The 24,072-nt window shown below is 47.3% G+C and overlaps 1 long non-coding RNA gene across 1 annotated transcript in view; it reads left to right on the top strand.

Annotated features, from left to right (window-relative positions):
- LOC125390624 (uncharacterized) overlaps positions 1-20,673 on the top strand; it is an 87,974-nt gene extending 67,301 nt beyond the window's left edge. Inside the window, exons 3-5 of the long non-coding RNA XR_015734710.1 lie at positions 14,001-14,084; positions 16,330-16,403; positions 18,402-20,673. This is a non-coding gene — a long non-coding RNA (uncharacterized LOC125390624). The remainder of the gene's footprint in view (positions 1-14,000; positions 14,085-16,329; positions 16,404-18,401) is intronic.
- Positions 20,674-24,072: the final 3,399 nt, after the last annotated feature.

Below are 24,072 nucleotides of genomic sequence, written 5' to 3'. Positions count from 1 at the left end.
TAGAGGCATTGTAGCTCCTGGAGCTGGAGTTCTAGGTGGTAACTGCTTGGTGTGGATGCTGGGAACTGAACTTGGGTTGGGTCCTCTGGAAGAGCAACAAGTTCGCTCACCCTCTGAACCAGCTCTCTGACGAAGGATATCAAGTCTTAGCTTCAGTGCCTTGGAATATACCCTTAATTGGGTATAGGGTCATACAAGAGTGGGCTGGCCCTCAATCCAACGTGGCAGGGCTCCTCAGAGGAAGAGGAGATGAGCACGCATGAATAGTTTGTGAAGGAGGCTGAAGTCGGATCTGTGAGCCAGAGTAGGTTAAGGATCAGGATTTTCCAGCAAATACTAGAAGAGAGAGACTTGGAACAGAGTGTTTCCCAGATCTTTTGAGAGAGTGTGGCCCCCGCACACACCCTGACTCACACTTCCGGTTCAAACACTGTGTTCCAGGCTTCGGTCCAGGCTGCGACTGTCGCTGTGGTCAGGTGCTTCCCGAGTGTACAGGAGCCCCCTGGGTTTGAATCCCAGCATTGCAGAAGCCGACATGAAAACTTGCAGCGCTGTCGGGTTTAAACACGGTGGCAGACTGTATTCCCCCAAGCTGCAGGTATCTGGACACTTTCTAGATAAGCATTTGGGCCCTCTGCCTGGGAGGGGCGCGACTTAAGTACCAAGTTCCTGTCCTCAGGGGACTCAAACGACTACAGGGAGGGCAGGGCGGGTGATAAGCAGAAAAGAAATTTGCAAACAGCCAGCTTTGATGATCAATGCTTTGAAAGGAATAAACAGTGGCGGGAGGGAGTGTCCTGAGATAAGGGAGTCTAGGGTGGGGACTAGCTAGCTCCAGACAACGGGTTACTACAAATCGGCTTCCTAGTCTTCCTTTGAGGGTCACCATTTTATCTATGTCCCTATCACTTTTTAAAATGAGCTTTGGATGGCATCCGCCTGTCTCCCCCAAACAAGCATGAGAGCCAGACACGATTGCCATTCCACAGCCTTGGCCCCGTGGCTGTCCCAGTCTCTAATCACAGAATCCACCCATGCGTGGCTGGAAACAGCAGTGTAAACAGGCAGGATTTCTGGACAGCGGCCTGGTCCTCATCCCTGTCATCAGGTATGTCTGAGCCAGTTTCCCCTCTTTCCCTCCTCTCCCTCCTCACAGTGAGGACTGACTTCTCCTCAGTGTCTCCTGTCTCCCCTTGGGATCTCATCCCTGGCCCTCAAACTCAGTTCCCCTCATACCAGTGCCCGAGCGCTCCCTTTCCCAGCATCTTTCTTCTTGGCTGTGGCACATGCTAGGTGATGCACTCACAGCTAAAAGGACACAGTTTCTCTAAGCAAAGGTCCACAGATAGACAAAGATGCTGTCTGTACCACCATACACACCCAAGGGAAGTATCACCGGGCCTACTCCAGTCCGGAAAGGGAGCAGGCGCCTGGAAGTGTGAGGAGGTGGCCTGAATGGGAAGGTTTCCTAAGATTAGGATTCAGTGTGTGGCGATCAGTAAAGAGGGATGGAAGTTGTATTCTAGGCAGAAGAATCCACACATGAAGAAGCAAGCCTTAAGCAGAAGGGCAAAGCCCCTGGGAGAGGCACGAAGCCCCTGTCCTAGTTCCTCCTCACACCTCCCTAAATAAAGAGCCCAGCTTTGCCAGCCTCAGCCTGTCCCTGCCAAAGCCTACAGCCGCTTCTCAGGCTCAGTCTGTGTCACCTGTCAGCAGCAGTTGGCACAATCGACTATTCACTTCTTCACGTGGCTCCCAGGGCTCACCCTCTCCTGTCTCCCCTCACTGTCCTCTCCTGTCCCCCCACTGTCCTCTCCTGTCTCCCCTCACTGTCCTCTCCTGTCCCCCCTCACTGTCCTCTCCTGTCCCCCTTCCCCACTGTCCTCTCCTGCCCCCCCACTGCCCTCTCCTGTCCCCCCTCCTCACTGTCCTCTCCTGCCCCTCCCACTGTCCTCTCCTGCCCCTCCCACTGTCCTCTCCTGCCCCCACACTGTCCTCTCCTGTCCCCCCTCCTCACTGTCCTCTCCTGTCCCCCCTCCCACTGTCCTCTCCTGTCCCCCCCACTGTCCTCTCCTGCCCCCCCCGTCCTCTCCTGCCCCTCCCACTGTCCTCTCCTGCCCCTTCCACTGTCCTCTCCTGCCCCTCCCACTGTCCTCTCCTGCCCACCCATTGTCCTCTCCTGTCCCCCCTCCTCACTGTCCTCTCCTGTCTCCCCTCCCACTGTCCTCTCCTGCCCCCCCACTGTCCTCTGCTGTCCCCCCTCCTCACTGTCCTCTCCTGTCCCCCCTCACTGTCCTCTCCTGTCCCCCCTCCTCACTGTCCTCTCCTGTCCCCCCTCCTCACTGTCCTCTCCTGTCCCCCCCACTGTCCTCTCCTGTCCCTTCTCCTGCAGCTTTCTCAGCTCTTCTCTTTGTCTTCCTTCTGTCCTTCCATGTGCTGAAGTGTCTCCTCTTCTTGCTCTTGTTGCCTTGACAATACTCCGTCTTATATCTTTAAATGCTGCCTCCCTAACCTCACATCTCCAACTTCAATGACTCCACACAGTGCCTAACCATCCTCACAGCTTCACAACATCTTAAACTTAATAAGGTCTGACTCCTTCTTTTTCAGACTCAGGAGGTATCTAACTATCTTACCAGGTACTTAAGGCTCAGATCTTGAATTCTTTCTTGACCCTTGTCTCCCAATCCTTCCACATTCAATGCCACCAGCAAATCAGTGTGGAATCTTTCCACACCTTACCCTCCATCCTGCCATCTTGATCTCAAGCACCACCATTTCCTGCCTATCTTATCTCTGTCAGTTTGAACTGCGCTTGTGGCTGACTCTGCCCTTTTCAACTTCTGAAATGTCATCAGGTTATATCCCACTGCTCAGTCTTTCAGTAGTGGTGGCTGGCTCAGTGGGTACAGTGCACAAAGGTCTGAGTTCAGATCCACAGCCTCCACATAAAAAGCCTGGCCTGGCAGGCCATGCCTGTCATCCCAGAGCTGGGGAGACAGGAAGATCTAGGGGCTTGCTGGCCAGATATTCATGAGCTTCAGAGTTCATGAGAGACCTTGTTTCAAAAAATAAGGTGGAGAGTGTGAGGCCCACGGCAGCCTGACCACATGTGGGGCTCAGGCCGCACAGCTGCCATAGCAGCCGGCACCGGGTTCCAGGAAAAGCCATAAGATGGCACCACCCAGGAACAGACCATCCAAAGGAAATTCCTGACATTCTAACCATTGTAGATAGGATCACCTGCCAGCACGCACCTGTCACTATTCATAAGGACACCGCTAGACAAATGTTAGCCAACCAGGGGTCCTGAACCTTAGAAATCCCTCACTCCTATCTTTACTACTATAAAAGCCCAACCCCAACTGAGTTTGGGGCTCTCTAATCACTCCTATACGTTGGACACATGGAGAGTCCGAGTTTGCAAACTTGTGTAAGAATGAAGGCTCTTTGATTTTACGTACAGAACTCGGTCTCCTAGTTGTTTTTGTGGGGGGGGGACTCTGTAATCTGGGCATGACAGAGAGCAGTCCAGGAAGACCGCTGAGGTTGATGGCTGGCCTTCTCTCTCTCGGCTGCACAAGTCACTCAGACTCAATGCCGGTCTATACAGTAACGCCAAGGCCCTTCTTGGACTACCTCATGGCCTCCTCTCCTCTCTCTTTTCCTTGCTCTCTTGTTCTCCCTTCCTCCTTCTCCTTTTTTCCTATGTTTTATTTTTTAATGCTCAGACTCATCGGAAACCAGGATCTGTGCGTCATCACACCAAGCACTCTAGCACGGAGCCCCATCCGCTGGCATTACTGCCTCCCCAGTTCCTAGAGCACTCCTGGCCTGCCTGCCACTTTAAGGAATTTGTTTACTGTGCTGTTTCAGCTCTCATGGGCTCTCCCAGGAGCTACATCCCACAGTCAGACCTCAAAGAATTTGTTCTTCCCCCTCTGCCTAGACCCTGCCCTGTTCCCATCTCAGCAAGCATCACTTCCACTTCCTGATAGGTCTTGTTGAAGGATCCGCCACCTACAGCTCACTTCCTCAGGCCATCTGATTCTCTTCCCTACATTTTTTTCTTCTTCCCTTGTACTTATCACCAGGGCACACACACGTGTTTGGCTTGCTTATCTTCTCAGTTAAAGGTAAGCCCTGGGTGAGCTGGAATTCTTGATCTTCCTCCTCCTCTTCCTCTTCCTTGTATGTGTGACGTGTGCGGACAGTGTCTTCCACTGTTTTCTGCCTTATTGCAGAAGACTGGGTTTTTTTCCTGAACCCGGAGCTTGCTGTTTTGGCTAGTCTGCGGGGAGCTCCCAGGATCCACCTGTCTCTGCCCCACTAAGATGCTGGTATTGCAAACACAGGCGGCTATGTCTAACTTTTACATAGGTAGTACAGATTTGAACTCAGGTTTCCAGGCTTGCAATGTAAGTGTTTTTGCCTATTGAGCCATCTTACCAACACTTTCTTGAGATAGGATTTCCCTAAGTAGCCTGGGCTTCCTTCCATCCAGCACGTGGTAATCCTCCAGCCTCTGTCTCCCAAGGCTGAAACAGAGTATGTGCCACTAAGCCCCACACCTGGAATTCTTTCCCTCCTCACTGCTAAATTCCTGGCATTTATTTTTTATTTTGGTTTTTCGAGACCTTGACTGTCCTGGAACTCTCTTTGTAGACCAGGCTGGCCTGGAACCCACAGAGATCCGCCTGCCTCAGCCTCTCAAGTACTGTGATTAAAAGAGTGTGCCACCACTGCCTGGCACTCCTGGCATTTATAATGGTGCTCAGGACTGGAGAGATGGCTCAGTGGTTATGAACACTTGTTATTCTTGCAGAGGACCTGGGTTCAATTCCCAGTGTGTGCACGGTGGCTCACAATCAATTGTTACTTCAGTTCCAGGGGATCCAATGCAGGTTCCAGAGGAAACTGTCCAGCTATTGGCCAGTCAGCTTTTATTAACAATGAGAGCAGCACATTTGCATTGTGTAAGGATTATTCCACAGCAGAGAGCTCTGAAGTCAGCGCTGGCTGTATTTACAGAGGACCCTGGTTGTATCCTCAGCACCTGTATGACAGCTGGCCACTTTAACTCAAGTTCCAGGGGATCCAGTGCCCTCTTCTGACTTCCGCAGACACTGCATGATATGGTATACAGAGATAAATGCAGGCAAACACCCGCACACATAAAATGAAAATTAATAATAATTATAGTAATAATAACAATAAATCCAGATTCTCTTTATGTAACCCTGGTTGTGTTAGAACACTGTGTAGACCAGGTTGGCCTCTAACTCACAGAGGTTGGCCTGCCTCTGGCTCCTGAGTGCTGGGATTAAAGGCGAATTTTTGTTTTGTTTTGTTTTTTGTTTTTTGAGACAAGGTTTCACTGTAGTTTTAGAGCCTGTCCTGGAACTAGCTTTTGTAGACCAGGCTGGCCTCGAACTCATGGCGATCCACCTGCCTCTGCTTCCTGAGTACTGGGATTAAAGGCGTGCACCACCACCGCCCGGCCTTAAAGGCTAATTTTTTACTTTTAAAAACATGAAGATACTTGAAAAGACAAATGACAGACTAGGATAAAATATTCTTAAAGCGTAATTCTCATGAAAGATTTATGCATAGGATATATAAAATGCCTTAAAAATGAAATAATGAGAAGACTTAACTAAAAATCATGTGATTGTTGGGAGCAGTGAACCCCCAGATCCTGAATTTCTTGCAAACAACTTGTTTCCCCTGATCTGAGTGCTCACAGCTGCTCTGAGGACGAGACCCTCAGGAGTTCCTGATGGCAGGGGAGTGGTTTCTGGTGTGTTTGCCTGGAGCGTGGCTATCCCTATATAAGCTGCCCCTGGACACAATAAAGGGGGCATTCTTGGGGTATTTTGGCTTCAAGGATGACCCGTGTCTCTGTCTGTGTGTCTTTGTGTGTTTCAATCTCCAGCCCCTTGTCCGGTTCACGAACTGTATGGTAGTGCGTAGAGTGCAGACGGGCTTCGTGTGCTACGTGTGTGATAATTAATCTTTATTATTAGTGGGATTTACAGGCACCTAGGAGATACACTTCTGGGCGTGTCTGTTTCCAGAGAGGGTTAATTGAGGAAGGAACCCTCCCCTGAATGCGAATGGCACTATCCTATGACCTGATCCTGGACTATAAAGAAGGGAGTAGAACACACTCATTTCTTTCTGCTTCTGGCACTGTGTGTCATGTGACCGACAGCTCACCGTCCTGCTGCCATAGCTAGGGCCACTTTTGCACTGCCCCACCCTCCCTGCTCCTGACGCAGCGTCCTCTTAGACTGTGAGCCAAAGCGTATCTATTCTTTCTTTGGTCACTTCTGTCAGACATTTGTCACAGCCCCGGTGAAATGATTTGCCAAGACACTTCATTTAAGACTAACTAGGAAGTCGGGTAGTGGTGGTGCACGCCTTTAATCCTAGCACTTGGGAGGCAGAGGCAGTGAATCTCTGAGTTCGAGGCCAGCCCGGTCTCCAAGAGCTAGTTCCAGGACAGGCTCCAAAGCTACAAAAATCCCTGTCTCGAAAAAATCAAAAAGGAAAAAAAAAAAAAGAAAGACTATATCAGGAGCGATGCTTAACTTGCTAGTTATTAGTGAAATGCAATTAAAACATAATGAGCTACCAAGACATGCCTACTAGAATACATAAAAATCAGGGGCTGGAGAGGGCTCAGTGGTTAAGAGCATCGATTGCTCTTCCTGAGGACCCAGGTTCTTCAATTCCCAGCACCCACCTGACATCTTACAACTGTCTATAAATCCAGTTCCAGAGGACTGAATACCCATGGCAAAACACCAATGAACATAAAATAAAAATAAACTAAAAAAAAATACACAGAAATGAAAGAGACTGACGTTACTAGTGTTGACGAGGCAGAAGGTATTCATCTGGATGCAGTCCTGGCAAGAGCATAAAATGACTCAGCCACCTTTTTGCTTTCCAGTTTTTACATAAACAGAAAAAGAGAGTTCCATCGTGACGTCTCCCTTTCTCACATTCTCCTTTTCCCCTCTCACTTCTTCCCTGCCACCTCCTGTTGCTACAACCACTTTGGAAAGCAGTTTCTCCAAGGACTTAGTGTCCGTCTCTTACGTCCTCTAGCCGTCCCATTCCGAGTTATGTACCTGCAAGGGGAGAAAGCGAGGACGCAGGTTGTGACTGCTCACACACACACAGCGGTGTTTCTGGATCTGAGACCCAGAGGTAACACGAGTGACCATTTATAGAGGGCTGAATGAACAGGCAGGGGCAGCCAAGAGGCTCCGTCGAGAGCGTGCGGCCTGTTTCTGCACTTCATCTTCACGGCAGGATGTTTAGGAGACACATTCCAGCCTTCTTCCATCACTTTCGGGTACATCACCGTTGGATGTTTTCGCTCTGTCTCTCTCTTTCTCTCTGTCCCTGTTTTTCTCTGTCTCTGATTCTCTCAGTGTCTCTGTCTGTCTCTCTCAGTGTGCGTGTGTGTGTGTGTGTACACGTGTGCCACTGCATGCCTGTGGAGGTCAGAAGACAGCTTGCACAAGTTGGGTCTCTCCCCATATGAGTCCTGAAGACTGAACTCAGGTCATCAGGCTTGGTAGCAAGTGACTTAATCCACTGAGCCATCTCGCCATCCCTACTCTTAGTATCGAGCTCTCCGAATTCCTGGAGCATCCTGGATGTGTTCATGAGGTAAGACTTCATGAGATTTTGTTCCCGCACCTAGGTTGCCTTTTCCTTTGTGGCTTCTTCTCATCGTGACCCATTCCTCCTTAGCCCGGGCACATGTATTTCTTCTCAGGACCTTTCCTTCAGCGTAAGGTGGTCTCCTTCAGGTGGTCTTGTCTGTCTTACTGTAATTCTTAACATGAAAACATGACAGATAACACATCTATGAATGTGTGCGCTTAGAAATAGCCATTCCTCAAAGGCAGGAGATGCCTACTCTGTAGATCTTTCTCCCCTGTGGGATGCTGAGAATCAAATCTAGAGCCTGCTAGCTATGATCCTTAATCTTGATTGTTAACTTGATGGAGTTTAGATTCACTGTGGAAGCAACCTGGGCATGTCTGGGAGGGAGTCTCTACATTGGGTTTATTGAGGTTCAAAGAAACACCCTAAGTGAAGGTCCAGAACTGAATAAAGAGGAGAAGGCAAGCTGCATACCAGCATCCCTCTGCTTCCTGACCTCCAATCAGGACCAGCTGTTTCAAGCTCCTGCCTCCATAGCATACTGACACGGTAGACTGTACCCTTGCACTGTGATCCAAAATAAATGCTATTTCTTTTGTAAAAATTTATTTATTTTTATTTTATGTGCATTGGTGTTTTGCCTGCATGTATGTCTGTGTGAGGGTGTCAGATCTCGTATTTACATATAGTTATAAGCTGCCATGTGGGTGCTGGGAATTGAACCCTGGTCTTCTGGAAGCGATCAGTGTTCTCATCTTCTGAGCCATCTCTCCAGCCCAACCCTCCATTTCTTAAGTTGCCTTTGCCAGCCAGTTTCTAGCAGCAGCAAAGGGACAAATGCACTGTTTAGTTCTGAGCTACAGTCCTAGCTCTTCCTCCTCTGTTGTCTTCTTTTACATTTTCTATTTTTGTTTTTCAAGGCAGGGTTTCTCTGTGCAATTCTAGCTGTCCTGGAATATCCTCTGTAGACCAGACCAGTCTCCAACTCAGAGATCCGCCTGCCTCTGCCTCCTGAGTACTGGGATTAAAGGCATGCGCCACCATCGCCTGGGAACATCTTTTATTCTTTATGACATTATATGAATTGAGTCTTTCATGAAGCTGAACAAATGTTCCATTTCAATAATAATACCGACGACTACAACTCAGATGCATTTCTGGGTTAATGGGGCAATGGTGCAGGAGAAATGTCTGTAGAATACAATCACGTTTTAAATAAATGCTGATTGGCCAGGCAGGAGGTATAGGTGGGAAAACAAGACAGGAAGTAGAAATGAGGTAATGAGAACAGGAGAATTCTGGGAAGGAGGAAGCTGATTGTAGAAAGGAGCTACGGGCAGGTCTGCTTTTCGTCCCGCCCGGCTCCTGCATGGCTAGCTTAGTCCCAGAAATAACAACACACAAATAGTATTCATTTAAGCACTGCCTGGCCCATTATCTCTAGAGAGTTAGTTACTGACTAACTCTCATATCTTGATATTAACCCATTTCTATTAATCTGTATCACACCACGAGGTGTGGCTTACCGGGAAAGATTCAGCATGTCTGACCTGGTGGCTGGTTCCATGGCTTCTGCCTCATTGCCCTCTTCCCAGCATTCTGTTCTGTTTACTCCGCCTACCTAATTTTCTGTCCTATCAAGGGGCCAAGGCAGTCTCTTTATTGACCAATGAAACTAACACAATAGACAGATAACCCTCCTCCATCATTTCCCCTTTTTCTGTTTAAACAAAAAAGAAACGCTTTCATTTTAACATAGTAAAATTACACATAACAAAACAGTTATCAAGCAAGAATTACAGTCACAATATTTATAACTATATCTTTATCATAATAATGGAAAACTATAACTATAACTATCCATTCTTCAGCTCCATCAAAGACTCCAGAAGGATATAATATTACCTAAGTAAACAAGAAGTAAGCAACTTCCAAAACTCTAGAAATGACAGAGACATCTCGCTGCCTGGACAGTCACCCAAAGTTCCTCTGTATCGTTGGGGCACCCATCTTTGGCCTTCAGGCCCATAATATCCAGAGACATTTCCATGAAGCAGGAAATTTCAAAGGCAGTTCAGTCACTATCTGCTATGTCCTGCAGAATGTCTCGCAGACTCTTTCATGAATCAAGAACCTCGAAAGATCATCTCACCTTTAGGCAAGTTCAGCAGTCCTCTCTCTGTGGGTTCTCTGTGTCCAGCTTATACAACAGTCCAGGCAAGAGCAGTTTCTTGCCCAAATGGCTAACCAGCTCCATAAGGAGCCTCTTCGATGCCCATCTTCCTCTTGAAGTAGATTGGTGCTGCCAGGAGCAGACATGTCTCATTGTCCTAAGTTATTAAAACATTAAATGCTATGTTCTGTAGTCTTTGAAAGATATGAAGAATGTCTCTCTGAAATATATCTATGCACATCTACAAAATCAAACTAACATTACTACAAGCTTGACTATTATCGATGATTATCCATTAACAACCTATATTTTTAATTATACATTGCATTTTTAAATGAACTATACAATCACAATACATCAATCAAGATCAGAAATATATATACATATAACAAAATTGACCTTAAAATCCATAACAAAGCAAATTATTCATATCTATATCATATCCCCCTTTAAATGTAAAAGAACATTTATAAACAATATTTGGGAATATGGACGTAGTTATTTCTCTCCAAACTTCTTCCTGCTGTATAGGGGCGCAGTTAATCAGGTTTTTCATGGTATAACCTGTCTGCCAGGTTCATCTCAGTCGGCAGTTGAGTGAAGACATTTTTTGAGGGTGTTCACAGAAACCTTTCAGGAGGGCGTGGTCTATCATACCATATTGGGATAGACGCAATCCACAGGGTCTCATCCTCTGTGAAAACAAAAGAAGAACCTCCTTTCCAAAGTATCATGTCCTTAGATCCAAATTCAGAAGTCAAGGTATTTTGAACATATCTATCTTGGATTAGTTCAGCAGCATTTATAAACAAATATCTTTTAGCAGCTGTTGCTCCTTCCTCAGCATTCAAACAATTCAAAGAGAGCATAATAGCATACAGTATCAAGATTCTCTGTGTATTTTCCATCTTTATGCAACTTTATTTTTAACCTCTATTTCTTTTATTTTTACTTTTACTTTTTGACACAGGTTCTCTGTATATCTTTGTCCTGGAATAACTCTAGACCAGGCTGTCCTTGAACTCAGAGATCTGCCTGTCTCTACCTCCCCAGTGCTGGGATTAAAGGTGTTTGCTACCACACCTTGAACTCACAGAGATCTGTCTGTCTCTGCCTCCCAGGCTTTGGGATTAAAGGCGTGTTCTACCACACCTTAAAGTCACAGAGGTCAATTTACCTCTGCCTCCCAAGTGTTGGGATTAAAGGTGTGTACCACCACACCCAACTACTTTCTTTCTTCCTTTTTTTACTTTAAGAACTTTAACTTTTATACTGCATATATTTTTAACACACTGTAAAACATTTAGAGGTTTTCTTCATCTTTGAATCTTTCTTTACTGTATATCTCTCTTTTTCTGACCACATGAGTCTTTAAGGAGAGGATTAAAGCCGTGGCTTTGACAGCTAGATCCAGCCCATTTCTTAACTTTCCAGCCTCACGGCTGAGATACCAGCCAGAGCTGTGTTCACTGCCACAACTCTATGGCGTTTCATGGTCCTTGCCAGCAAGCAAACTGCAACATTCTGCTCACAGACCACACTCAGTCGGACTGCCTGCCTGAAAGAGTCAGAGATTGCCCTGGCAGGACAGTCCAGAAAGCCGGCATTTTAAAACAGCGCAGCTTTTTTCCTGCTACGGCTGAAAACCGAAAAGCATGCGTTCAGCTTTTGATCAACACCGTTTAATTGTTTCATGGCAGGACCTCTTAATGAGCTGCAGGGTTTTACAGCTAAAGCTGAGTCAGGAAGCCTCTCTTAGATGAGAGCGCTTGTTTGCCTCTAGCCAGCAGAGCAGACCTGAGAAATTGCTGCTACCAACAAAACATGCTTTACTCTATTCGTTCCCAAGCTTTCTCAAGCTTTCTGTGGATTCAGTTATCCACATTGGCGCCATCTGTAGTGAGGGGCTGCGGGCAGGCCTGCTTTTCATCCCGCCCAGCTCCTGCATGGCTAGCTTAGTCCCAGAAATAACAACACACAAATAGTATTCATTTAAGCACTGCCTGGCCCATTATCTCTAGAGAGTTAGTTACTGACTAACTCTCATATCTTGATATTAACCCATTTCTATTAATCTGTATCACACCATGAGGTGTGGCTTACCGGGAAAGATTCAGCATGTCTGACCTGGTGGCTGGTTCCATGGCTTCTGCCTCATTGCCCTCTTCCCAGCATTCTGTTCTGTTTACTCCGCCTACCTAATTTTCTGTCCTATCAAGGGGCCAAGGCAGTCTCTTTAGTGACCAATGAAACTAACACAATAGACAGATAACCCTCCTCCATCAGTTGATTCCTCCCATTTCTGTCCAGACCACCGAGAAGCAAAATGTAATCTGCTCCGCTGAGAAAGGTACTGAGCCGTGTGGCTAACATAGATAAAAATAATGGGCTAACATAAGTTATAAGAGCTAATAGGTAGCCTGAGCTAATGGGCCAATCAGTTTGTAATCTCATGGAGTCCTCTGTGTGATTTTCTTTGGGGCTTGCCAGCTGTGGGGTACTGGGCGGGACAGAAATTCCAACAAACAGCCCGACCCTCATGTTACAGGGCGAGTGCTCTTCCCTGCTGCTCTCACAAATACCTGGCAAAAGCAGCTTCAGGGAGAAGTGGTTTCTCTTCACTCAAAGCAGGCAACACCTAGCCCCATTGCATCCAGTGTCAGGCAGGCGAGAACGAGGAATGGGTACTTCTGCTCAGCTCAGTTCTCACACTCTCCAGGATCCCAGCCAGGAAATGATTGTCCCACCTCAGATACTGAGGTGACGATAGCCCCCAACAGGCATGCCCAGAGCCTGGTCCCCTAGGTGACTCTAGTTCTGTCAAACTGACTCAACAGTAATCATCATGTGTACTGTTAGCTAGAGATCCCCCCACCCCAATTTCCTTATTTTTGAGACAGGACCTTATGGTGTAGCCCAGGCTAGCATCAGACTGAGAAGCCTCTTGATACCCTTTCCCTAGTGCTGGGATCACAGGTGTACACTGCTATGCTAACTTTCATTCTTTCTGTTTTCTTGCCTGCCTGCCCACCCACCCATCTGCCCAGGTGCTGAGATTAAAAGTGTGAGGTTGAATACAATTATATTTTATCTGTATAGTATATACAAAAGAAACTATTCATTCCTAAATAGATATTTAGGTTGTCCCCAGATCTCTTTTATTTTGGTTTTATTAGATAGGTCTCACGTAGCTCAGACTGGCCTTGAACTCCTGATCCTCCTGCCTCTACCTTCTTCCTGAGTGCTGGGGTTGTAGGTATAGGTGTGTGGTTCTCTATATTGCTGGAAATATGACGTGGTGTTACTATCTCTTTGAGATTATCTATCATCTATCTATCTATCTATCTATCTATCTATCTATCTATCTATCTATCTATCTATCTATCATGCATCTGTATGTGATGTGGGGTGTGTGTGTGTGCCAAGGTGCAGGTATGGAGGTCAGAGTGCACATTTGTGGAATTGGTTCTCTCCTTTCGTCTTTATTTACATGGGTTCCAAGGATCAAACTCAGAGCAGGCTCGTGCAAAAGCAGGTGTCTTTTCCTCTTGAGCCATCTTGCCAGGCCAAGATCCCATTTGCAGTGCCTTTAGATTTATCCCAAGCAGTGGGGTTGTTGGAAAAAAGGGTAGTTCTAGCTTTAAGATCTTAGCATTCCCATGCCGTTTTCCATGGCCTACTATCATTCTCACCAGCAGTGCAGCTTCCCATCTACTTGCTGTTTTCTGTTGCTTTATAATAGCTCTGCTGATTGGCTCTGGTAAGGCAGTGGCTTCTGCTGCTGCTTCCTCCTCCTCTCTTCCTCCTTCTCCTTCTACCCCTTTTCCTTCCTCTCCCCCTCCTCATCCTCATAGAGTCTCTATGTGCAGCTCAAACTGGTCTCAAATTTGGGGTCCTCTTGCCTTTACCTCCCAAGTGCTAGGGTTGAAGGTGTAGGCCGCCACACTCACCTATTCAAGCATCTTTGCACATAGCTGTTGGCTATTGGTGTGTCTCCATTAGAGAAATGTCTGCTTTTATATTGGACTATTATTTCTTCTTGTTGTTGTTGTTATTGCATTATGGAAGTTCCTTACATGTTTTGGAAATTAACCTCTGACCAGAGACACAAGTGACAAATATTTTCTCTTTTTCCTCATAGACCGCCTTTAGCGATTCTTAACATAGTCCGTGGAATTACAACATCAAAGAGTCATGAGCCAAATGTTCTTCGACAGGAAACTGGGTAAGTAGATCTCAATCCATGCATATAATGCAGTTGCTTGTGTTAGTTTAGAAGACAGATGGCTATGCGCAGATCAGTGTGGAGATACATAAATAAATGTAACACTGAGCAAAATGAGCTGGTTTTTTAAAAAAGATTTATTTTATGTGCATTGGTGTTTTGCCTGCATGTATGTCTGTGTGAGGGTGTCAGATCCCCTGGAACTGGAGTTACAGGCAGTGTGAATTACCATCTGAGTGTTAGGAATTGAACCTGGGTCCTCTGCAAGAGCAGCCTGTGCTCTTAGCCAATGAACCATCTCTCCAGTCCAAAATGAGAAGTTTTAAAACTATGGACTATGGCAAGACTGTGGGGTGTTCAACCTAGAATGAGTGAAGCTGTGGATTTTGTCCCCAATATTAGAAAATGACAAAACCAACCCAAAATTCCTACAGAATAAGATTCTGATTTCAAGAAACAAAAATGTATAGATATGGATATGTGCAGTGTTTGTTTTGTATTTGAGAAATCCTTGTTATGAAGTCCAGCTGGCCTAGAACTGCTACCAGTCTCTTGCCTCAGCTTCTGCGTGCCCAGTTACAAGTGGGCAGACATCTGGTGCACACTTGGGAGCACACACACACACACACACACACACTGTATTGATATATTCTTTTTTTTTTCCTTCCGAGACAGGCTTTTTCTGTAGTTTTGGAACCTGTCCTGGAACTGGCTCTGTGAACCAGGCTGGCCTCGATCTCACAGAAATCCGCCTGCCTCTGCCTCTTGAGTGCTGGGATTAAAGGCATGTGCCACCACCGTCCAGCATTGATGTATTCTTAAGAAAACCTAGAACTGTGGGTGTAGCTCAGTGGTGGAGTTCTTGTCCTCAGAAGGGGAGAATCAAAAACAACAACAATCCCTAAGACCCAGAAAGACTGGGGCATTAGAACACGCTGGAGGAAGCTTTGCTTTCATTCTTATGTGGTGGACTTGTCTGTTCGATATGAGCTTGCTTTGCTTCTGTAATTTAAAAAGCACCATGGAAATGAGGAAAACACATCTGACGGGAAAGTTTACTGTGTAAATGCATTTCAGACGTCTTGAAAAACGCGATTCTTAGGCTGATTATGCCATTGTGGATTTTGGTAGCATCTTCCATAAAAAATGTCACTTTCACCTTTCTGGTCTTGTTTTTACCTTCGAATATCATTTTAGAGGTGGAGGGCACAGAGACTTAAGTCCAAGGAAGCAAGACGCAGTGTCCACTAAGTCAGAGGCTGTAGACTGAGGTTTCCTTCCCATGACTTCCAGCCCAGGGTCCGCACTAGAAAAGTCCAGTTTCAGGCAGATGGTAAAGGTGGCTGATGAGCTTTGGAGGCATGGATTCCTCCTGACTCCTGGCTTTATCAGCTATAAACTGTGTGATCTTGGGCAAGATTTTTTGTTTGGTTGGTTTTTGAGAAACCAAAGAAACTTAGAACTCTGTACATAGTATATATATATATATAGTATAGTATTGAACACACGAGATCCACCTGCCTCTGCCTCCCAAGTGTTGAGATTAAAGGCATGCGCCACCATGGACTGGCTGGCTTGGGAAGATTCATAACCTCCCTTTTTGACTGTGGGTTCCTCATCACCCTCAGAAGTGGTTTAGTTACATCTGTATTATCGAATGATTGAGAGGTATAAATGCCAAGGGCCCCAAAGACAGTGATTCCTGTTTGTTTTTGTTGTTGTTGCTTCTCGGGGGAGGGACAGCCCAGCAGCTGGAAGAAATTAGGGTAGATTAAAGGAGTCAAACGCGGAAAGGAAGAGTTTAATACAGATTGGAGATACAATTCCATTTCCTAGTCACTGTCTCCCTCCGCCTTCTCTCTCCCTTTTTTTTTTCTCCTTTTAATTAAGCCTCCTGTTGTTAAGTGCTAGCAGATGTATAAGTGGTAGCTCAGTAGGAACTGGAGGAAGGGCCTGAGGCAATGCTTTGCAGTATGTGGAAGGATAGGGGGCTTGCATGGACTGGTGAGAAACAATCACAGAACAAGGGACCAGTTTGGTCTTTGTACAGCTGCATCCGCTCAGAAAGCCAGGGCCTCTCAGATAACCCTTCAGCTCTGGGTTGCCTGACTCGCTATGAAAATACCCAGCCATCGCTAACCGTAAGGAACCCATAGCCCAGCTACTATCACGGTAGCCCTAAGGCCCAAAACACTGGGAATTTCCAAACAGAGTCAGACTTTTCTCCCGATTTCTTTGTGCCCAGAATGTCTCTGACCAAAAGTGCTGACTAAGAAGGCATCCTGAGCTTCTCTATCTGCCTGGAAGAAAATCTCCAGGGTGAGTGCCCGTGTGTGCATGCATGTGCATGTGAGAGAGGAGGGAGGGGGAGGGAGGAAAGCAGAGAGAGGGAGGGAGGGAGTGAGAGGGGAGGAGAGTGGCCATGGGCATGCCTTGAAGAGTACCTAGCATCTCATGTGGGTCTGGTTGCTGGAAGCTGGACACGAATTTCTTACCTGATCTTCACAGCTAGGGGGACTGAGATACACTGTCCTGTGACTGTAGCCCAGGCTGATGTAGTTTCAGTGTGGTATTTAGGTGGAACCCTCTGAAAAGAAGCATCTTTTGTTCTACCCCAGTGGTTCTCAACCTTCCTAATGCTGCGACCCTTTCATACAGCTCCTCATGTTGTGGCGACACCCAGTCAGAATATCATTTTGTTGCTACTTCATAACAGTAATTTTGCTACTGTTATGAATCATAATGTAAATATCTGATATCCAGGATATCTGATATGTGACCCCTGTGAAAGGGTCATCGGGGCCCCAAAAGGGCTGAGACCACAAGGTTGAGAACTTGCAAAGTAGTAGTGATGTCTTAGTCTGTCCTGTTGCAAAGAGACGCTGTGATCATGGCAGCTCTTAGAAGGGAATGCTCACCTACAGTTTCAGAGGTTTAGTCTGTCGTCATGGCAGGGAGCTTGGTTGCCTGCAAGCAGACATGGTTTTGAAGAAGTTGAGAGTTGCCCAATCCGCAGGCAACAGGAAGAGATGGATATCCTGGGCCTGACTTGGGCTTTTGAAACCTCAATTTCACACACTTCCTCCAACAAGGCCACACCTACTTCTTCAGTAAGGCCATACCTCCTAATCCCTCCCAAGGGGTGCTAATCACTAATGACCAAGCATTCAAATATATGAAATATATGCGCCTGTGGGAGCTATTCTTGTTCAAGCCACCACAGATGGTAATAGTTAAAAAACCAAAACGTATAGTGTTTCCATGTGCTAGACACTGTTCAACACACACACACACACACACACACACACACACATTTATGTGTTGTTGTTGTTGTTGTTGTTTGAGACAAGGTTTCTCTGTAGCTTTGGTGGCTGTCCTGGAACTAACTCTTGTAGACCAGGCTGGCCTCAACTCACAGAGATCAGCCTGCCTCTGCCTCCCGAGTGCTGGGATTAAAGGCGTGTACCACCGCCGCCTAGCTTTATGTGTGTTTTTAAATTCTTTTTTAAAATAAAGTTTATTTATCCTAGGTGTTTTTTTACATCATGTATTTTGATCCCATTCATTAGGGAATGAATCCCTTTGAATCTGCCCTCTGCCCCTGAACTCCCCCCACTTGAATAAAACAAAATTCAAGAGAAAAAAAAGGAAGAAAATAAAATGAGAAAAATAAAAAAAAGGAAGGAATTAAAAATCTCTTCATGGAAGCTGCAATGTGACCCAACAAGTCACACTGTATACCCCTTGGTCCATCCATCTCTACTTGCAAGTGTTCATTGCAAAGGGCCATTGATCTGATCCTGGTCCGAGGCCCCTGGTCTCCACTACATAATTGATGAATGGCCCCCACTAGGATTCTTCCTGGACATCCCACTGGTATCCTGTGCTGTGGAGATCCTGCAGCTTCGGGTCTGAGGGTCAGGTTCCTTCATGTGCTCCAGCAGATCATAGATGGGGTGGATGTTGGGGCAGGCCAAATCATCACCCTGGGTCTGGGCTTGTTCAGCTGTAGGGTTGGTCGGCCAGATGGAAATGGGGACAGCTTTTCCATGGTCACAGTTTCGGACCTGTGCTAACCATGTTGGCTCCATGGTGATGTCCTGGTGAGGTAGACAGTCTGCTCTTGCAGCTGGTGGGTGGCCCTCCTGCCCCATGTGTTAACTGGGGGATCTCTCTCCTGCCCCCCACCAGCTGCAACATTCTGGAGAGCAGGCCCTGCACCTTGCCAGGACCGCAGCCATGTGTCAGATGAGGGGTGGGGCTAGGTCTCCCACACTCCTGTCCTAAGGGTTGGCTCACCTGTGCTTTCATCAACAGGGTCATCTCTGCTGTGCTGCCCAGACAAAGTACCAGGCTGGCCTTCCTGTGTGTTGCTGCTGGCCAAAGGGTCAGCTCCCTTACCATCTCGGCCCACTCCCTTCCTCTTCTTCCTGGCTTCTGCCTCTGTCCATAGGGTTTGAACCATTCTCTCTCTCTCTCTCTCTCTCTCTCTCTCTCTCTCTCTCTCCCCACACTGTTCCTCTGTTCACTGTAACAGTGGCCTTCTGGCCTTCTGGCTGGTGTGTTTTCTCTTCGAAGCCTGGGGTGGGCAGTCCTCAGCCTGTGTGTAGGTCTTCCGGTCTCCTTCAGATCACCATGACACAAGACTATGCCATGCTTTCTCATCACAAGGAGATTCTTACAGTGCCCTGGTTGGTGTGTTTGGCTGCTTTCTGTCTACCCCAGCCAAATGGCATGGGGTGGGGGCCTGACTGTAGTTCCACTGTGAACCAGTGTTAGAATCCCATGTTCCTGCTTAGCTGCTTGAGGCCCGGATTGGCGGCTCCTGCTTGAATGGGAACCCTGCAGACCCCAGAATCTGGGGGCACGTCTCCCCGCCCCCTTTTTTATCTTTACAATAGTCCTGGAAGCAAAATATCTTTTTTTATTCCAGATGGGAAACATGAAACATGAAAAGATTAAATAAGATACCCAAAGTCGTTTGTAAAAACAACGAAAACCTGAGGTTAAAGAACTGGCTGAACTTGAGGGTTCACACTGTTCATGGTAGGGCCCGATTATTGCCCCTCAAACTTCCGAGCCTGCATTTAAAAGTGGAAGCTATGCCGGCATCAAGAGAAGGCTGACTTCTCTTGAGATCTCAGCCAAGGACAGGGTGCATTCCCTATCACACATTTGCTTGGTGCCCTGTCTGGCCAGCGCCTGAGTGTCCCGCTCACTTTACCTAGTAACCCATCCCCTCCCCCCCCTCCCGCCCCGTGTGTGTTTGTTTTGAATCTGAGCATTGAATGTGGAGCCTAATGTCCCACCAACCCACATTTAAGCTCTGCTCCTTTAATCTTCAGTTTCTGGGTCCCAGTTGTATGATTGTGGCCAACCTCTCTTCCCTCCCCTCCTTCCTTCCTTCCTTATTTATTTATTTGTAGTCCTGGCTGTCCCGGAACTCGCTCTGTAGACGAGGCTCCCCTCTAACTCACAAGGATCCACCTGCCTGTGATTTCCGGGTGCTGGGGTTAACTGCATGCACCGCCACCGTCTGACTCCCCCACCACCACCTATCTTCCCCTCTATGCGTGCACCACCACCGCCTGGCTCCCCCTCTACGTGTGCACCACAACCTCCTGGATCCCCCTGTACACATGCACCACCACCGCCTGGCTCCCCCTGTACACATGCACCACCACCGCCTGGCTTCCCCTGTACACGTGCACCACCACCGCCTGGCTCCCCCTGTACACGTGCACCACCACCACCTGGCTCCCCCTGTACACGTGCACCACCACTGCCTGGCTCCTCCTCTAGATTTTTAGAAAAATGGAGAGTGCATTACTGTCCCCTTGCTAAGCAGTGACACCCCAGTGTCTTGCTCATCTCTCACTATGACTTCAGCCTCATTTTTAATGTGAAGGGGAGGAAATCTGGACCAGGCCGTGTTCCCTTCTGAACTTTGCCATGTCCTGGGGCTGACCTTTCGGTATTGCTTTATTTCCTACTGTGTGGTTTGGGGAGATTCTGCTAGAAGGCCAGTTAGAGACTGTGGTGGTCAAATTAGCCAGCCATGCAGAAGACATCCGGAGAGAGTGCCAGATAGCCAAACTACAACTGCAGGGCGCCTTTGGTGAAGGCTTTGGTCAGAGAGACTGTCACCCAGGATTTGTGTCTTACTGCGTAGCCCAGGTCAGCCTCAAACTCTCCACCTCATCACTTCTGTTTCCTGTGGGCTGGGGTTGGAGGTGGCCACAATCACAGTCAGCTCTGGTGAAAAATACATTTTTATTATTTTGAGACAGAGTCTCATTGTGCATCTGACTAGCCTTTTACTAGTCGATCAGGCTGGCCTGGAACTCAGAGATACACCTGCCTCTGCCTCCTGAGTGCTGGGCAGGAAAGACTGATAACAATTTGAGCACTCTGTTAGCACCTAGAAGTTAAAAAAGTTTTGAGTCTATGAGATGGCCCAGTCTGAGTCTGATCCCCAGACCCACACACAAGGTGGAGAGAGAGAACCAGCCCTTTCAGGTTGTCCTTTGCCTGCACACACACAGAATAAATGTAAATTTTAAAAACTAAAAATTTTAACAGTTTTATTAAAAAATTATACTTGGAGAAAATGCCTTGCTTTTTCTAGCTGGGATCACCAAAGTGTGTGAAGTTTGTGGTGTTTCTTTTTTATGTCTTTCTTTTCATTGTTATAGTCATTGTAAGAAAATTGTACAGTTTTTTTCAATTTTTCTGGCAAGTTTGAACACCCCTAATATTCTCCTTAAGTGGTTTGGGAGATGGGGCAAGAGGTAGCAGGGCAGCTGAAGAAGGGGACTTTGTCTTGTCTGTTGTCCCACCAGGTGAGTTGGGGGCCTGAGCTGGAAGGAGCTTTTGTGTTTCCAGCTGTGCTGGGGGGATTAGCGGCTTAGGCTGACCTCGGGAGTGGGTTTTATTGTTACATCTTCTGAGGCTGAAGCCATAATGTTATGGTTTTTGTTTTGTTTTTAACTCAGCACCATCTGCTCCAAGATCTCCACAGGCTTAGTTAGGACTTTCCCCCAAGTCCCTCCTTCTAATGAGTGCCCATATCTAGAAGCGTGAATTCACTCTGGGCAAGTGACAGATGTGTAATATGGAAAGTACAGTCAGTCAGCTATCAACCCGGTCAGTCTGTGACCATTTATGTCACCTCAGCAGGGTGAAGAGCCTAGCTTGATGCTATGCAAAATAGCCTGCAAGACTTGGCCGCCCTGTATCAGACAAAGGCCTGCAAAGAGTTTGAAGTAAATAGTAACAGTAGCGGAAGCGAGAATGCACGGCCGAGATCAATGCCCACGTGAAGGCGCAGACGCGATGCACCATGGGAAACCGAGTTTCCTTTGATACAGCTCTGCCTTGAGAATCGGCACAGTCCTAAGCGAATGTGCATGGTGCAATTAGAGGGACACTTTGATGGGAACAAAGCTGCTTGTGTATGTGTGTGTGTGTGTGTGTGTGTGTGGGGGGGTGCCCAGCTTTCTTCAGCAGAGTCCGGAAATTCATTCTGTAACAATGAACTGTAATTCCAAGTCAATGACACCTTCTAAATCCTCTCAGACTCTGCCCAAAATTATAGAGGAGGGATGGCGAGTCAATTCCGTTCAGTCAGAACTGGATAGCTGTGTACTTTACTCAAATGCCTGGGATCTAATGGAGATGGGCCGGCAGCCAGGAGCGAAGCGAGTCAATACAGGACTTGGAAGAACGCTGATGCTGGGGGCAGATAATGAGGAAAGGGTTGGGATTTGAAAGCATGACCTCGGAGTCTTCCTGTGTAATGAACACGGCATAATGGAGGCCTGAGGCTTGATCCCCGGGTGCACCTGTGTCTGAGCCAGCCGGCCAGCAGCCTGACTGTATCCCTCGGTAACGTGGTGAGCCTGGGGGGAACCTGAAGGCTTTCAGACTGCCTTGTCTGCGCAGTGAACGCAGAAGGAAACAAGTAATTTCCTCTATGGGAGATAGGCATGGGGCTTAGTGGTCAAGGACTTGAACTTGGTTTAGAGACCTAGTGCCCCATTTGCTAACTGTGCAGACCTGAGTCATTTATGCTCGAGTCTTCGGTTTATCTGTAAAGTAGGGGAAGGAAATTATAGCACTTATCCTACGGGGTTATTATGAGGATTGGGTAAGACAAGGGATTTAAAAAGCACTTTACAGTGTATATGGCACTACACTGGAGTACTTGACAAATATATCTGTTACTAAGGAGTATGGTCATGGGGTTGGGGTAACAGGCCCTGTGTGTGTTCACCAGCGCCAAAGGGGAGTTGGGGGAGGGAAGAGCTGCCCAGGTGACTGAGGGGGGTAAGGGTGCTTGCTGCCAGGTCTCACAGCCTGTGTTCCATCTCTGGGACCCACATGGTAGAAGAACTGAACCCAGAAAAGTTATCCTCTGGCTACATGGGTACCACAGCACATTGCACACATACATGTATGTATACGCACACGTGCACATGTATGTGTACATACACACACACACACACAAAGTTGGAGAAAAGGGGAAATGGTCACTATATTGGTGGCTTGTCTTGATCCTGTGACAGGACCTGCCCACAGAAGCGACTTCAGGAAGGGGTTGTGTGGGCTCACAGTGTGAGATACATTCACCATGGCAGAGAAGATGCGGTGGTAGAATGAGGTGGCTCAGCACAGTGAGGAAACAAAGATGGATGCTGGGGTTAGAACTTGTGTCTTCTTGTTTGTTCAGTCTGAGACTTGGGACTGCGAAGTGCTGCTGCCCATGGCTCTTTCCACTCTCAATTAATACAGGCAGATATTCCTTCACAGACATGCCCAGAAGCTCCCAGAAGCTGCCTCCTAGGTGGTTCTGGATTTCTGTCAGTTACCACTGTTACAATATAATGATAACTATGTTTTAATTTGTCCCTCTATGCATTCTGGACATGGTGTCTTCTACTTTGTTCTCCACTGGTAACCTCGGAAAGGATATAGAATGAGCAAGTCTTTAGAACCAGACTCTCCCAACCGTGACCTTGAAATTCAGACTCACAGAGCCTCAAAGGGCATCTTTCTGAAGTTGAAGTGCTTTATTGGCTGCGGAGGGACCATGATATTTGATTTTCTCCCTTAACAGAGCCTTGAGTATCTCAAAGGAATGCTTCTTCCAGGCTGACATGCTGTGAGTCACCCAGGAGACTATCTCTCTAGCAAGTGCTGCTTCTGTTCCTTGTCCTGAGACCAGGTTTTAATTCGGAATGACCTTGAGTCTCTGTGGCAGCCCAGGAGCGACTGAGACAGACGTCTTCACTTCCTTGAAAAGACTCAGCTAGTTTTGGGATGTAAGGCGCTTCCCTTGCTAGGTGGCCTATGTTTCCTGATGGCAGGAATGAGGGTGTGGTGTCCTTTTGTTGAGTTGATGCCTTCCAGCAGGTTGGACACGCCCACATGAAGCTGGAGAAGCAATGTCTTCTCCTTGGATCTCCATGGCATGCTGTGTTGTTCCCTCACTTGTCTGTGTGGAGGGCATATATAAATATCCTTCTAGGCAAACTACCACTGTCTTCACTAGAACAGCTGTGCCCACACGCAAAGATTATAGCTGAGCTTGTTGACCCTTGACCTAACATCATAGAAGAAGAGTTGAGAGGGTCATGGGACCCACCCTGGAGCATCCAGCCACTTGCAGCTTCTTCCCAACCAGTTGTATACGGTTCTGCCCTCATTGCACAAGGTCTTGGGGCTCAGGGAGGGGGCTTGTTTACACTGCGGGGGAGTACAAGGAGATATGACCATTGGGGAGATGTTGTCTTTGCGGGGTGCAGCCCTTCCAGTGTGGCTGCTTTCAAGCCATCCATGATTCTGCCTATAGTCTCACTTCTTTGCTCTGTAAGGAAGCCTAATAAATTCATTGGTTTCCCAGAACGCACACTGGTGGAATGGTACCGTTTTGTCACTGGAACATTAGGAAGGGGGTAGAGTGGTTTACATCTTCTCCAGGGAAGGT

Source organism: Myodes glareolus, chromosome 13 (assembly GCF_982192425.1).
Source record: "Myodes glareolus chromosome 13, mMyoGla1.1, whole genome shotgun sequence".
Classification (NCBI taxonomy): Eukaryota; Metazoa; Chordata; class Mammalia; order Rodentia; family Cricetidae; genus Myodes; species Myodes glareolus.
Note: the sequence above shows the minus strand (reverse complement) of the source record. Positions and strands in the feature narration are given on the sequence as shown.